The sequence below is a fragment of the Canis lupus genome, chromosome 36 (genome assembly GCF_003254725.2).
Source record: "Canis lupus dingo isolate Sandy chromosome 36, ASM325472v2, whole genome shotgun sequence".
NCBI lineage: Eukaryota > Metazoa > Chordata > Mammalia > Carnivora > Canidae > Canis > Canis lupus.
The window spans coordinates 17,509,462-17,522,463 of NC_064278.1; the positions used below are offsets into that span (position 1 = coordinate 17,509,462).

Sequence of the window (13,002 nt, forward strand, 5' to 3'; positions counted from 1 at the left end):
GACTGGAGTCACGTTTTACGTGGGTGTATCCTGGAGTCTTACTTTACTCTTTCTTGTTTAGGTGATTTTGAGAATTATTTGATCAGGAATTTTGTTAGTATGACAGTTTCCATCAATCCTAGTTCTTCAGTTACTGATACAGAATCGATCAGTACTCAAGTTGCTAGTTCTCACCACCGGGAACGTTCAATAATTTTTTTTAAAGAGTTTATTTATTCTTGAGAGACACATACAGAGAGAGAGAGAGAGAGAGAGAGAGAGAGAGAGGCAGAGACACAGGCAGAGGGAGAAGCAGGCTCCATGCAGGGAGCCCGATGTGGGACTCGATCCTGGGACTCCAGGAACAGGCCTGGGCCGAAGGCGGGCGCCAAACCACTGGGCAACCCAGGGATCCCTGATAATTTAAATAACAGACTAGAGAGTGGTGTTTCTAGCTTATATTCACCCATCCCTCCGCTTTCATGTTTTCAACCGACGATTTACGATGCTCTTTCTCCCATGACCTCTTTTCTGAGTCTCCGTTTCATATTTCCACGGCTGCATCTCTACCTGTTTTTCCTCCCATGACCTCGGACTCAGCAGGAAGCCAGCTTCTCCCCGACATATCCCTATTTCTGTCAATGACACCATCGCTCTTCCAGTCACCCAGGTCTGAAACCTTGGCATCACCTCTGACTCTTTCCTCCTTCTCTTCCACACCCCCAGCTTCTGTGGCCTCCTCCTGGGACAGGTCTCTCAATTCCATCCCCCCTTTCCCAGCTCCATTTCCTGCGCTGCTCAGGCCCGCACGACCCCTTGACCGGGTGGTGACAGTATTTACCTCCCTCGCTGCTTCCCAGTTTCGTCCTAGCAACGCATCCTGCAACCACGTGGCCTGCTCGCTCTCCCCCCCCCCCCCCACTGGGCAAACACAAACACCTATTTTAACCCTTTGACTCTAACTTCCCGCAGTGCCCGTAGATGACCCAATTGCAAACTCAAACCCTTGGATGACGCCGTCAGCCCCTCGGCGACCCTCGCCCCACTCTTCCTCCGCAGGACCATCCCGCCCAGTCAACACTTTTCTTCCCCAGACTCGGTGCCACATTTTGCTCACGCCCGGAACGATGCTAGCGTCCTCGTCCGACCTCCGTTTAGGTAAGGTCAGCAACCAGGGAGGCGGGCCAGGACCCCTCCTCAACCTCCCCAGGTGTTTGCGGGCGGTCCCGCCGGGGCAGGTGCGGCCCTAAGCGCAGCGACGCCCCCGGGTCCGCGCGGGCCCACCTGGGGCCCGAGGCCGCGGGGCCCGACGCCGCCTGGGCCCGGCTCCCCCGCGCGGCGGCCCAGGGCGAGGTGTGCGGCCGAGGCCCGGGGCGCGGGGGCACCTCGCGAGCCCGAGGGGCGGCTGCCGGGGGCGCAGGGCACCCCGGGGCGGGGCCTGGGGCGCGCGGGCAGGTGCTCGGCCGCCGGGGGCGGGGCGGGGCGGCGCGGGGCGGCGCGGGGCGGCCGGGCCGGGGGAGCCGCCGGGAGCCCGCCCGCGCTCCGAGGTAGGTGGTGCTGCGGCCGCGGCGGCTCGCTCATTGGCGCGGGCGGAGAGGCGGAATGTTCAACTCCTGACTCGGGCGGAAGCGTGGGAGCCGCGCGGGCCGCCGTCCCCCCCCCGCCCCTGCCCTCGCCGCGCGGGGCCTCGGCGCCCCGGCTGCTGCTGCCGCTCCTGCCGCCGCCGCGCCCCGCCCGGGAGCCAGGTAAGGAGCGCGCGGGGCCGCGGAGGCGACGGGGGGCGCTCGCCCGCACCCGCACCCGGCCCAGGCCCCGCCGGCCCCGCCGGCCGCCCCCGCCCCGCCCCGGGCCCGCGCTCCCGGCGGCCGCCCGAGGGCCCCGCGAGCTTGGCCTCCGGAAGGGCGGGCGCAGCCGTCGGCCGCCACCGCGGCCCCTGGCCCGGCCCGCGCCCCCGGGGCCGAGCGCCCGCCTGGCCGCCGCCCACCCGGCCCCGGAGGCGCAGCGCGGGGCTCCGAGGGGCGCGGGGCTGCGAGGAGCGCAGGCGCGGGCGGCCCCGGGCCGAGGGCTGCGGGGAGGGGGGAGCCGCCCGGGCGCCTTCTGCCTCCGCGAGCCGCCGCCGGGCCTCCGCGGGACACCGAGCAGCCCCCCGGCCCCGGCCCCCCGCCCTCGGCCCCGCGGAGGCCCCGCGGAGGCCCGGACAGCTCGCAGACCAACTTCAGCACGCCCGGCCGGCGACCCGGCTCCGAACTGCCGCACACGCACACGCACACACACGTACACACATATGCACGCACACGCGCACACATGCATGCACACGCACACACAGGTGCACACGCAAGGCACTCACACGCACACATGCACGCACACACAGGTACACATGCATGCACACGCACAGGCACGCGCACACGCGCATACACACACGCACACACATGCACGCGCGCACACACTCGCAGGACGCAGACCGCGCCGTCCGTGCCAGATGGCTGCATGCGTGTGTTCCCGCCGCGCCCCGAGAGGCCCGCAGAAGCCCGGGTGGGGAGGACTTCGTGCGGAGGTAGTTGTGTTAGTTTCTTCAGTAACGAAAGCGCCGGCGTCCGGCCCGGGCCCGGGATCCGCCGCAGGCCGCTCTCGGCTGGGAATGTAGCGGGATCCACGTCCAGGAGCGTGCGAGGTGGTTGCTACCGTGGGTGCTGCTTTCAGCTCCGAGGCTGCGTGAGGTCAGAGCCCTTCTTGCTTCGCTGACCTCGGCTGAAGTGAACAGTCGGGATCCAGGGGATCCAAACCTACAGACGTGTTGAAAGACAAAAGCAAGTGATTCCAGAGAGTCCATGACTTTTGCTTGCAGTACAGGCCCATCTCCACAGTGAAATTTCACGTCGTTTTTTTGATTTTTCAAAAAAAAAAAAAAAAGTCTGACGGATGCATTTTAATTATGGTTTTGGTCGTTTGCAGAGCCTTTGTTTAAAGTTCCTGCTACGGCCAGTGGGAGAGATTTGGGAGATTGCAAATGAACATGAATCCGGTTTGTTTGGAAAGAGCAAATTAAGAAAAAGGCCTCATAAAGCAATGTGTACAGTTTAGTCTCTCACAACAGAATTCCTACTATAACTTTTCTGGGAGGCTTTTTTTTTTTTTTTGACCTAGAAAATACTGTTTGAATCAAAAGTTACAGTGGTGATAATTCTAGAGTCAATGACCACAGTGCAATGGGAAGGATCCTTTTCTTGTCTAGGAAAGCAAAGAGATGACTGATCTCTTCGTCTTACTCTTTTACGGAACACATAAGACACATTAAAAAGAGAAAAGGAGAGAGAAATATCCAGATATTAAGCAGGAGGATTTGGATCTAAAAATGGATGGTCAAAGATCTTGGGAACTAAGGGACCTTCTTGCCAAATAAGGAAACTTGGCAAGCTGCACTGTGTATTTTAAGTTAGCACAAGAGTGAGTGTTATTGGCAATATATTGGCTGAGAGCCTATCTGGAATGAGCAGTGAAACTGACTTTGACAGGGCTACAAAACTATAAACAGGAGTTATGAGGAGCCTGGAGGACTAATCTAGTCAGAGAAAACACTGGAGAAATTACAATGATGTTTCATGAAAGGAGGTCAGACATACAGTGAAGCTATTTGTGTGGAGTAAAAGAGAAAAATGGACAGTTTTTAGAAATTGTTAGATTCAGAGAAAAGAGAGGAGAGAATCAATGATTTAAAAAAAAAAAAAAAACCAGAAAAAGATGTTTGTGGTGACACAGTACTTCTTGGAATAAGATAGCCTTGTGTCTGTATCCAGAGATATTGAAAATAAAAATCAATTTGGATCATTTGTTTTTCCATTTTATTCTACCCAGGACAGATTGACAGGGAGGGTGTCTTGTCTATCTAAATGTAATGGGAATAGCTAAGGCACCTTTTGGTCCTACTGCAGGGAAGATTTAGGCTACTTCTTTTGTGGCTATTAACCTTGCCCCACTACACACAAATAAGCAGAGTTCCAGCTGTGACCAGAAAACTGTACCTGTTAAGGGAAGAGAACTGTAAATGCTAGAGCTTAGATTGGTTTGCCTGATACATGGGTGCTTTTGTGTCAGACCCTCCTACAGACAGCTGAAGCATCGATTATGCCCTAATAGCAGTTAAATAATCCCAGCACAGTAGAAGATTCTGTGAGAACAAAGCAGCCTTGCATTGACACCCTAACCTCGCATCACAAATGCTAATAGGAAATTAAAGCCTCAAATTGAACTTTGGGTGGATAATAAGCAATCTAGTGATTACTGTATTAAGGAAACGGTTTGTTTAAGGCCAAAAAAAAAAAAAAACAAAAAAAAACAACAGATTTTAAGGAAAGAGCAGAATGATAGAGTGGAAAAAAAAGACGTGGTGAAAAAAATGATATGACTTTGAAGTCAGACCCGAGTTTGAATCCTGGTCATGTTACTTGTAAGTTAGGTAGTTGGCTTGGGCAACTTTCATCCCCTTCATCCTCCGTTTTCTCATGTGTAAACTGGGCACTGTAATACCTGCTTGCTGCATAAGCATGTGATGCAGCACATGGAAATGCCTGAAGAACCAGCCCCTGAAACTACAGCCACCATGACTGAGCGGTAGGAAGAGTATTTTTCCACATTCTCTAATTAGACACAGAGCAAGCTGCCTGTCTCACCTGTACTCAGGTAAGGCTTGCCCTTGGTAGCTGGCCCCATTCCCAAAACGTACTTCGTGTGTGTTTACAGGCCTGGGAGGTTTTCCTAGCTACTCTCCTGCTTTGAGTATCCTTATTCTTTGTAAAACAGCTTTGTGCACAGCTTTATGATATTTTGGTCAAAGAATCTGAAAGTTATTGCATTTAAATATCTATACGCGGATTTTAAAGAACTCTATGAGTTCTATGAGTAGGGGAAGGCTATGATCTAGAAGACCAAAACCAAAATTACTTGGATCCATTCAAGGCTTCAAGCACAGCTTATCTTCAGGGGCTAACATCTTTCTGGACCTTCTATAGGAAAACCAAGAGAAGGCAAGGATCGTTATCTAAAGATTGTGGAGTGAATCTTTTCTTATGAAGCTTTTCTACCAAAGTACCCTATTGTGGAGAAGAATGTATTTCTTTTTTTTTTTTTTTTTAAGTTACTTATTTATTCATGAGAGACGCGGAGAGAGGCAGAGACATAGGCAGAGGGAGAAGCAGGCTCCCTGCAGGACTCGATCCCAGGGTCCTGGGATCACCACCTGAGCCAAAGGCAGATGCTCAACGACTGAGCCACCCAGGTACCCCAGAAGAATGTATTTCTCCAGGGATCTGTAAACCTAGCCACAGATACTCCCCCATCTAAGCAAGCACTTTCTTTAAGCACTTTTATTTAATCTTAAAAATCAAGTGAATTTTGCATTCTCTGCCGTGCTGTTTCATTTTATTGAACCAACCGGTACAAACAGATGACGTGTTTATTCCCCTGGATGTTCAGGTAAAATGGACTTGTAGGACGTGGGTTTATTTATACACCTTCCTCACAGTGCCAGATACCCCCCGTGTGGAGGGGCATGAGCCTGGTTCTGATAAAGGGACGTGCACCATTAGGCTTTGCCACTCCGCCCATCGCAAGGCGGTCATGCAGTTCCATTTTGCTGAGAAAAGCATAGCAGTAGATCATCATCCAAAGAGTTTTTATTTTCTGTGGTTATCCTGTGGCTTTCAGCGTAAATAAAGTGTTTGGAAATGGAGGAGAGGGGAGAGGGGAAAGAATGGTTATAGGAGAGGAATCTGGAATAGAACTCACACCTTCCCAGCCAGTTTGGGAGGAGAAATTGAGGAGTATGGCCCAGTCATCTCCATCATCCCCATCGCTGATTGTGATCACTGCTCCTCCACCTTGCCAGGGACTCTTAGGTCAGGTTCATGATTGTATCCCTCAGAAGGGAGACCATCCATACTTTATTGTAGGTTGATTAGTCATAGAATACTCTTAGGGTTGCTGTTCTGGCTATTGCAAGAACCTCCTGTCCCACATACCCACCTCCCAGGGAACCCTCTCAGTGATAGGCAGCTCACTACTAGACAGACTGGCATATTCTCGCAGGCAACTCTAATAACCAGGAATTCTCTCTGGGATTTTTATATCGGCAGCGCATACTATGGGGTCTTCCCTGGTTTTAACAATCCCCATTTGCTTTCATCTTACATCAGGGTTGCTAGGTTTTAACTGTCCTATTGACCCTTTTCAGGGAACGTTTGTTCTAGGTAATTAGTCTAAGACGGTACCTGTTTGTCAGATACTTTCTGTTTGACAGAAAATGGCTCAAGGGTAGAAACAAGAGCCAAGTAGCAGCACCATTAGGGATGGGTAGGTCTGCTGAGTGAAGTAAGCCTTGTTTACTCTTGTTTTCTCCCGCCTCCACCACTCCCACCCGCAAACATCTGTGGATTCCTCTTCCAGGGGGCCCATGGAAATGTGCCCTTGCAGTGCTCCTTGACTCATAGACTCTGGTCCAGCTCTCTTCCCATGCCTCTAGTCCTTGGACACCAGGCCCTCTGCAGTGACCTCATGTCACGGAATTGTACCTACTTCATGTTGCCTCGTTGGGCTTCTGTTTGAGCACAGACGTATTTCCACACAGTCTTTCTGTGGCATAAGTGCCCTTGCCTCCTACATTCCTATTTTGCCTCCAGTGACAACATTTCTGGCATGGACATGTGTGTTGCAGAAGTCTGTCTCCATTAATTAAAATATTACAGTACAAATAAGAATGTTGCATTTAGCTAACTCATTTTTACTTTAACCTTAGCTATAATTAGAGGGATTTGTTGCATGGTGAAGCGTGCGTGCGTGCACACACACACACACACACACAATAAAACAGTAGCTGTTCTATTTCTTAGAGTCTTAAAGTCTACTTCTCTCTGCTGTCCATCATCACTAAAGATCCTGTCCACTGAGCCCAACCTGTTCTCTACAGGCTGCTTTTCAGTGGCAGCATTGGAGGAAGGAAGGAAGGAATATCTATGCTAGACACAATATGAGTTGGTTCTATTTGCATACCTAATCTCCTTTGGCTAGACTTACAGATATTTTTTAAGTGGTATGTATGTATGTATTTATTTATTTATAAAAGATTTTATGTATTTATTCATGAGGGACAGAGAGACTGAGACAGAGACATAGGCAGAGAGAGAAGCAGGCTCCCTGCAGGGAGCCCCATGCGGGACTCTATCCCGGGTCTCCAGGATCATGCCCTGAGTCAAAGGCAGATGCTCAACCGCTGAGCCACCCAGGCTTCCCTTTTGAGTGGTTTAAAAACAAAAACAGTGGAAGAGCAGTCCTTTTCTAGAATAGAATCTTAGAATCTTTGCGCTTGCTGTTGTGAACAAATATGCCAAACTCAAGCTTTCCCCATGTTTTAAAGCTAAGACCTGTAGAAAAAAAAAGAATTCATATTATTAATAGTTAGCACCATATTAATAATTAGACCAAGTCAATAATTAGAACCATAATCCAAGTGGTATTGTTTCAATACACGTGATAAAGCATATTTTTGTTTTATTCAGTAATCTATGTTAAGGAGGCTGAAAAACAATATGAGCATAAATAAATATTAGAGCAGCAAGTTTGGCAAAAGAATTTGTTGAGGGCTGTTTTCTAAAAGGCTTTTTTGGTCCTATTCAGGTCATTCTAAAATAATTTTGTTTTTTTCCCATATTGCATCAAAAATAAACTTGTAACTTTTGTGAAGAAGGGAAAAAGGAAAATGTAAATTAGGGATAGAAAAAGAGGAAGAATCTGCATTCAGAAATTATAAGCCCATATAAATCTAAAAGAAAAATTAAAAAAAGCCCAAAGACCTATTTTCTAGTAAAGTTAGTTCTTTTATATGGTGGATTTAATTAAGAAAAAAAAGTTATGATTTGCAGGTATTTAATGAAAGTGGTTGCAGTTTCTTAGATCATTTAATAAAGGAAGACAGTGGCCAGCATGGAAAGTAGGTAAACTCTAGGAACCTACCAAAGTGAATACTATAATTGAATAAATAGGCCTAGAAACTATTATTTAAAAAGTGCAAAAAAAAAAAAAAGTATTGTCTTTTAGTAACTTATTCTTGTGAAAAGGTTTGAAAGAAAATTATAATTACTCACTAATAAGATCTTGCAAAAATGGCCAGAAGCAAAAGCAGCAAACAGAAGAGCGAGAAAAAATGAAAACATTCATAGATAAGAGGGATTTGGGAACAAATAGTACATTTATCTATATATCATTGCTCTGCAAAACTACTGGAGGTGTAAAATGATCTGAAAACAGAGGGAAGAAAACTATTGAGGAAAACATACCTGACGATGAAAGCCAAAGAGGTAAATGGCTAAATATGAAAACAAGAAATATTAAGATACCTTGACAATCATCATTTCCATTTATTGAGTATTGTGTACTGGGTGCTGGTACTACCCAAGGTACTTTCACAGCATCTCCCACTTTCCAGCACCAGGCAGGATGGGTATTATTGCCAGTGAGAAAACTGAGGTCAGGGATCCCTGGGTGGCGCAGCGGTTTAGCACCTGCCTTTGGCTTGGGGTGTGATCCTGGAGACCCGGGATTGAATCCCACATCGGGCTCCCGATGCATGGAGCCTGCTTCTCCCTCTGCCTGTGTCTCTGCCTCTCTCTCTCTCTCTCTGTGACTATCATAAATAAATAAAAATTAAAAATATATATATTAAAAAAAAAAAAAGAAAACTGAGGTCAGAGAGGCACAGTGCCGGGGCCAAGGTCTAACAGCTAGTAAATTCAGGTTTGCTACTGGCTCTAGCTGGGTCTTTCCCCTGGACCGTGCTGCTTTTATGTTGAGATAGCTGTTATTTGGAAATAAAACTCATTAAACAAGTCAGATAATATTCTGCAAACTTTTGAGCTAGCAACTGTGAGTCATTTAGTAAAATAATAGATTTCAGATTTTTTATTTATTGGGCCTTTTAGACATTTGCAATGTCAAGGTCAGAAAATGTGTTTGGTTTAAGGTTACCAAGAGGTAGAGGCAGAGTTAAAACCCATTATCTATCTAATTCTAAATCTTGTTTGTTTTTTATAGAATGTTAGCAAGGTCTTTTTTGTTTTATTTTGTTGTTTTAAATTCAGGACAAAAGTCCATTTTTCTTTTTTTGGATTAGAAAGCTGAAAACTTTAAAGTCAAATAATACTCCACTTAAGGTTTCCTGCCTCCACACGTTTTCACTTTTGATAGTTCCTGCTGATGGTGGTATATATACGCTTTCAGTAATTTAGTTAATAGTTAAAAATCATTTTTAAATTTCAATTTTAACATTTTTAAAAATTGAAAAAGTCTGTCTTACTATTCAAGTACTCAAATAATTGGACTCCACCACATTAGTGATTTTCAGCATTTTCAGTGCTGTGACACCCTGTTAGCTTTGATTTTTGTAGTATTTCTGCTTTAACTTACCTTTCTGCGCTGTGTGGTAGATCCTTATTAATACTTAAAATAGCTGTGAGAGTTTATGAAACAAAAGTTAAAATGCTACAAAATTAGACTGGGAAATGTTACATGGAGAAAAATTGCCTTTCTTGGGTAAAAGCTATTATTTTAATATGGTGGGATGTAAACATAATTTGATGGGCATATTAGGTTAAATACATTTATATAGATTACTCATTGTTAAATTCGGCTTTATTCACTGGAGAATGCGTCTGAAAAATGAGAATATAATTTCATTAGCTGGTAGTCTTCCCCAAGATGCTCTAAGTACAAGTAATCAGCAACTCAGATTTTCCATTCTTCTGATCATAAGTTGATCCTCTTAGAATAATGATTTTAAATTAGAGGGGGATAGCTCAAGGGGAAAAATAAATATACAGGTATCTTCCACTTTTTGAAAATTTGCATCACACCACTTTGCTTTTATGAAAGACCTACCTCGGTGCCTGTTTTTACTAACTGAAAGAAATCCGAAGAGGATTTTCACATTTAGGGAAAAAAGGTGTGAAGGGAAATTGCCTTCAGTGTTTGTTTTGCAGTGAGCTGATATAGAGGCCGTAGGCACCCCAAACTTCTCTCCCCTCCCTCCCCTACCACACTCAGCATCTCAGCATGCAGCTGCTGTAGCTTTAAACCGTGTCTGAGAGCATCTGTACTTTATTTATCTTGACTTATTTTGTGCATCTGTTAGCAAGGTATGTCTAAAATACCAGAAAAGTCTAAAATTGTCAATTTAGGCATCTGGAAATACTCAAACTTTTTTCCATGTAAATTAATGGCAGTTGCTTTTATGCTTAATACCATTTTGGGTAACAAAAGGTCTCATAGGAAGACTCTCCTTTCGGATGGTGGGGGGAACCTGTATGTGGTCTGACACCCATACGGATGGCAATGGGAATCTCGATCAGGTTTTTCAGCTAAGTCCATGATGGTTTGCCAAGCTCACTGGAATTAAAACCTGTACTCACATACCCCGGAATTGTTAGTCTCTTCAGTAATAAGATGGGACTAAATTTTTTATGGTCTTAATAAAACATTCAAGTAATTACAGAGTTCCATTCACACATAGCCATTTTCCAAATGGCAGGATGTATCACAAAGTGAGTAACAGTGATTCTGGGAAGGACATGAATAGAACATGATTAGTTGCCTCACCTCAAGGAGGGAAGGTCCTGGAGAACTATACTTCTCAGTGGTCAGCCTTCCTCTGGTGTTCTTAGGTCCCTTTCAACTGTAGCTGATCCTGCCTCCATTCATCCATGTTCCCTGGATTTGCTCTGTACCAAACGTTTAGATTTATTGATCTCATCCTGGTTCAGATCTCTAGGTTTGTTTTGAAAAGAACTTCCTTTTTTCCCCTCTTGCTGTTCTTCCTCTTTTTCTTTATTCTCCTTTAGACTCATAGACGCCCAATTCTGGAGTCCCAAATATACTCTCCTCAGTTTCCCAAAAGGCCTAGACAGCAGTTTTCAAATCAGAATTTTCTTCACAGTCCTCTGGGGAGAACTTGTAAACACTACAGAGCTCAGAGTTTCCTTAGCCTGTTTGAAATCTTTCTAGCTACAAAAGGTATGATGGAAGGACAGCCAGAAACTATTTATTCATTCATTTATTCATTCATTCAGCAATTTTTGAATGGAAAATGTGCGACGTGCCTGGCTGTGTACTTAAGTGCTGAAGATCCAGATGTAAATAGAAAAAAAGTTTTGCCTTTAAGGGATTTATAGTCTGGTGGGAAGTAAGTGGGAAAGATGAATGAATAAAGAAAGGCACTAAGGCACAGAGGAGAATCTATTTCTGTTTATGAGACTTGAAGTAGAGAGTTGAGGACAGGAGTTTCCCAGGCAGAGAAAGACATTCAAAGTAGAACTAGCTTGTGCAAAGGTATGGGGATAGATGTGAGAGAGGTTAGCATGAACTGAGAACTGCAAGTAGTTCCTCATGTATGTATGGGGAATGAGAAAACAAGAAGTAAAAGCTATAAGTGGTAAAAGAGTAACACAAACTTTCCCAGAATTAAAAGACATGAATTCACTGAGAGTACGGGCTGAGAGGATTCACTGAATGTCCTACCAACGAATGGTAGGAAGGACTTCTAAACACTCTTCAACATGTCCTATTAATTTCAGGTTTCTGGAAAGGAACACAGGGTTCTCAAAGCTTTCAGAGAAGTAACAGTATAAAAAGAATTAGTTACCAGAGCAGCATCAGGCTGCTTTATAGCCACATTAGAAACTTAGAAGACTATGAATAATACTTTTGAAATTATAAGGAAAATTATTTCCTCCATAGAATTGCAAACCCAGCCAGGCTACCGGTGAATGAAGACGTTTTAAGACAGAGTCTCGAATAAACCAGGAAAGAGAAACCAGGGGATTCGAGGACAGGGCTTCTCACAAAGGAGAAGGTGAAGGAAATTTTAGGATGATGGTGAATAGAAGTCCCAGTCCAAGTCAGGCCTAGATAGCAACCATCCAGCCAGAGAGAATCAAGATGAAGAGTACAGGGAGAATGTCTCTAAGAAAACAATAGAACACTTTCCCCCAAATTACCTGATGTTTTTATTTCATTAGAGGAGTTTTTGCAGTTCTTGGGAGAGTTTGATGAGGTATGTAAGTGCTAAGAATATAAAAAGCTAAGCCGGGGGGTGCCCGGGTGGCTTAGTCTGTTAAGCATCTGTCTTTGGCTTAGGTCATGGTCCCAGGGTCCTGGAATTGAGCCCCATGTGTTGGTGTCTCTGCTCAGTGGGGGGTCTGCTTTCCCCTCTGCCCCTACCCCTGCTCGTGCTCTCTCAAATAAATGAAATCTTTCAGGGGGGTGGGGTGGAGTGGGAAGCTAAGCCAACAACAAAAACAGAGAAACTAATAACTCTAGGAGAAACAAAAAGTTATCTAAGAAAGGAAAAATCATTGAATTCTACACAGTACTCCTGGGATTATTTACTTTGTCTACAATAGTTAGACTACTGAATTGATTTAACTAAATGTTACAGTATAGTTGGAAGCTGGGAGGACTGGGCAAATGTGACATATTTTTATGCAAGGAGTAATGGGAGTATATGGAAACTAAATCCTTTTCTTCCACAGGGAGAAATGAATAGATAATATCTGTAATGGAACATCAAGAAATAGCAATATGAGCACATTTTTTTAGAAATATGGAAGTAAATAGAAAAAATGCTAAAGGAGTTGAAATTAGTTTCCTCTGGAGAGAGATGTGGATGTGGGGAGGGGTAGAGCAAGAGAGTTCTATTTTTTTTTATTATAAGCTTTGTAGTCCTATTTTATTTTTATACTTTGATAAAAATAAAAATGATTGATTAGCAGTATAGACTTAGCATTGGTAACACTGAGGGAATCTTGCAAGTGGTGTTTTGCATTTTGTTGAACAAACTTTTTAGCTTGCATATTCTATGTTCCTACCTTTGGCACATTCCTAAATATTATTCAAACTTTTATTTCTTCTTTTTAAAGGTTTTATATATTTATTTGACAGAGAGAATGCGCAAGTAGGAGCGAGCACTAGCAGAGGGAGTGGCAG

The 13,002-nt window shown here is 45.1% G+C and overlaps 1 protein-coding gene across 7 annotated transcripts in view; it reads left to right on the top strand.

The window, feature by feature from the left end:
- The first annotated feature begins 648 nt into the window (after positions 1-648).
- Positions 649-13,002, top strand: part of MAP3K20 (mitogen-activated protein kinase kinase kinase 20) — a 177,271-nt gene continuing 164,917 nt past the window's right edge. For 2 of the 7 annotated variants that reach the window (XM_025460210.3, XM_025460211.3), the window contains exon 1: positions 1,568-1,724. The gene's annotated coding sequence lies outside the window, so the exon portion shown is untranslated. Of the gene's footprint in view, positions 731-839; positions 1,138-1,473; positions 1,527-1,567; positions 1,725-13,002 lie in introns of those variants that run through there. The other 5 variants (XM_025460213.3, XM_049106229.1, XM_025460215.3 and 2 more) reach the window with 5 other exon arrangements.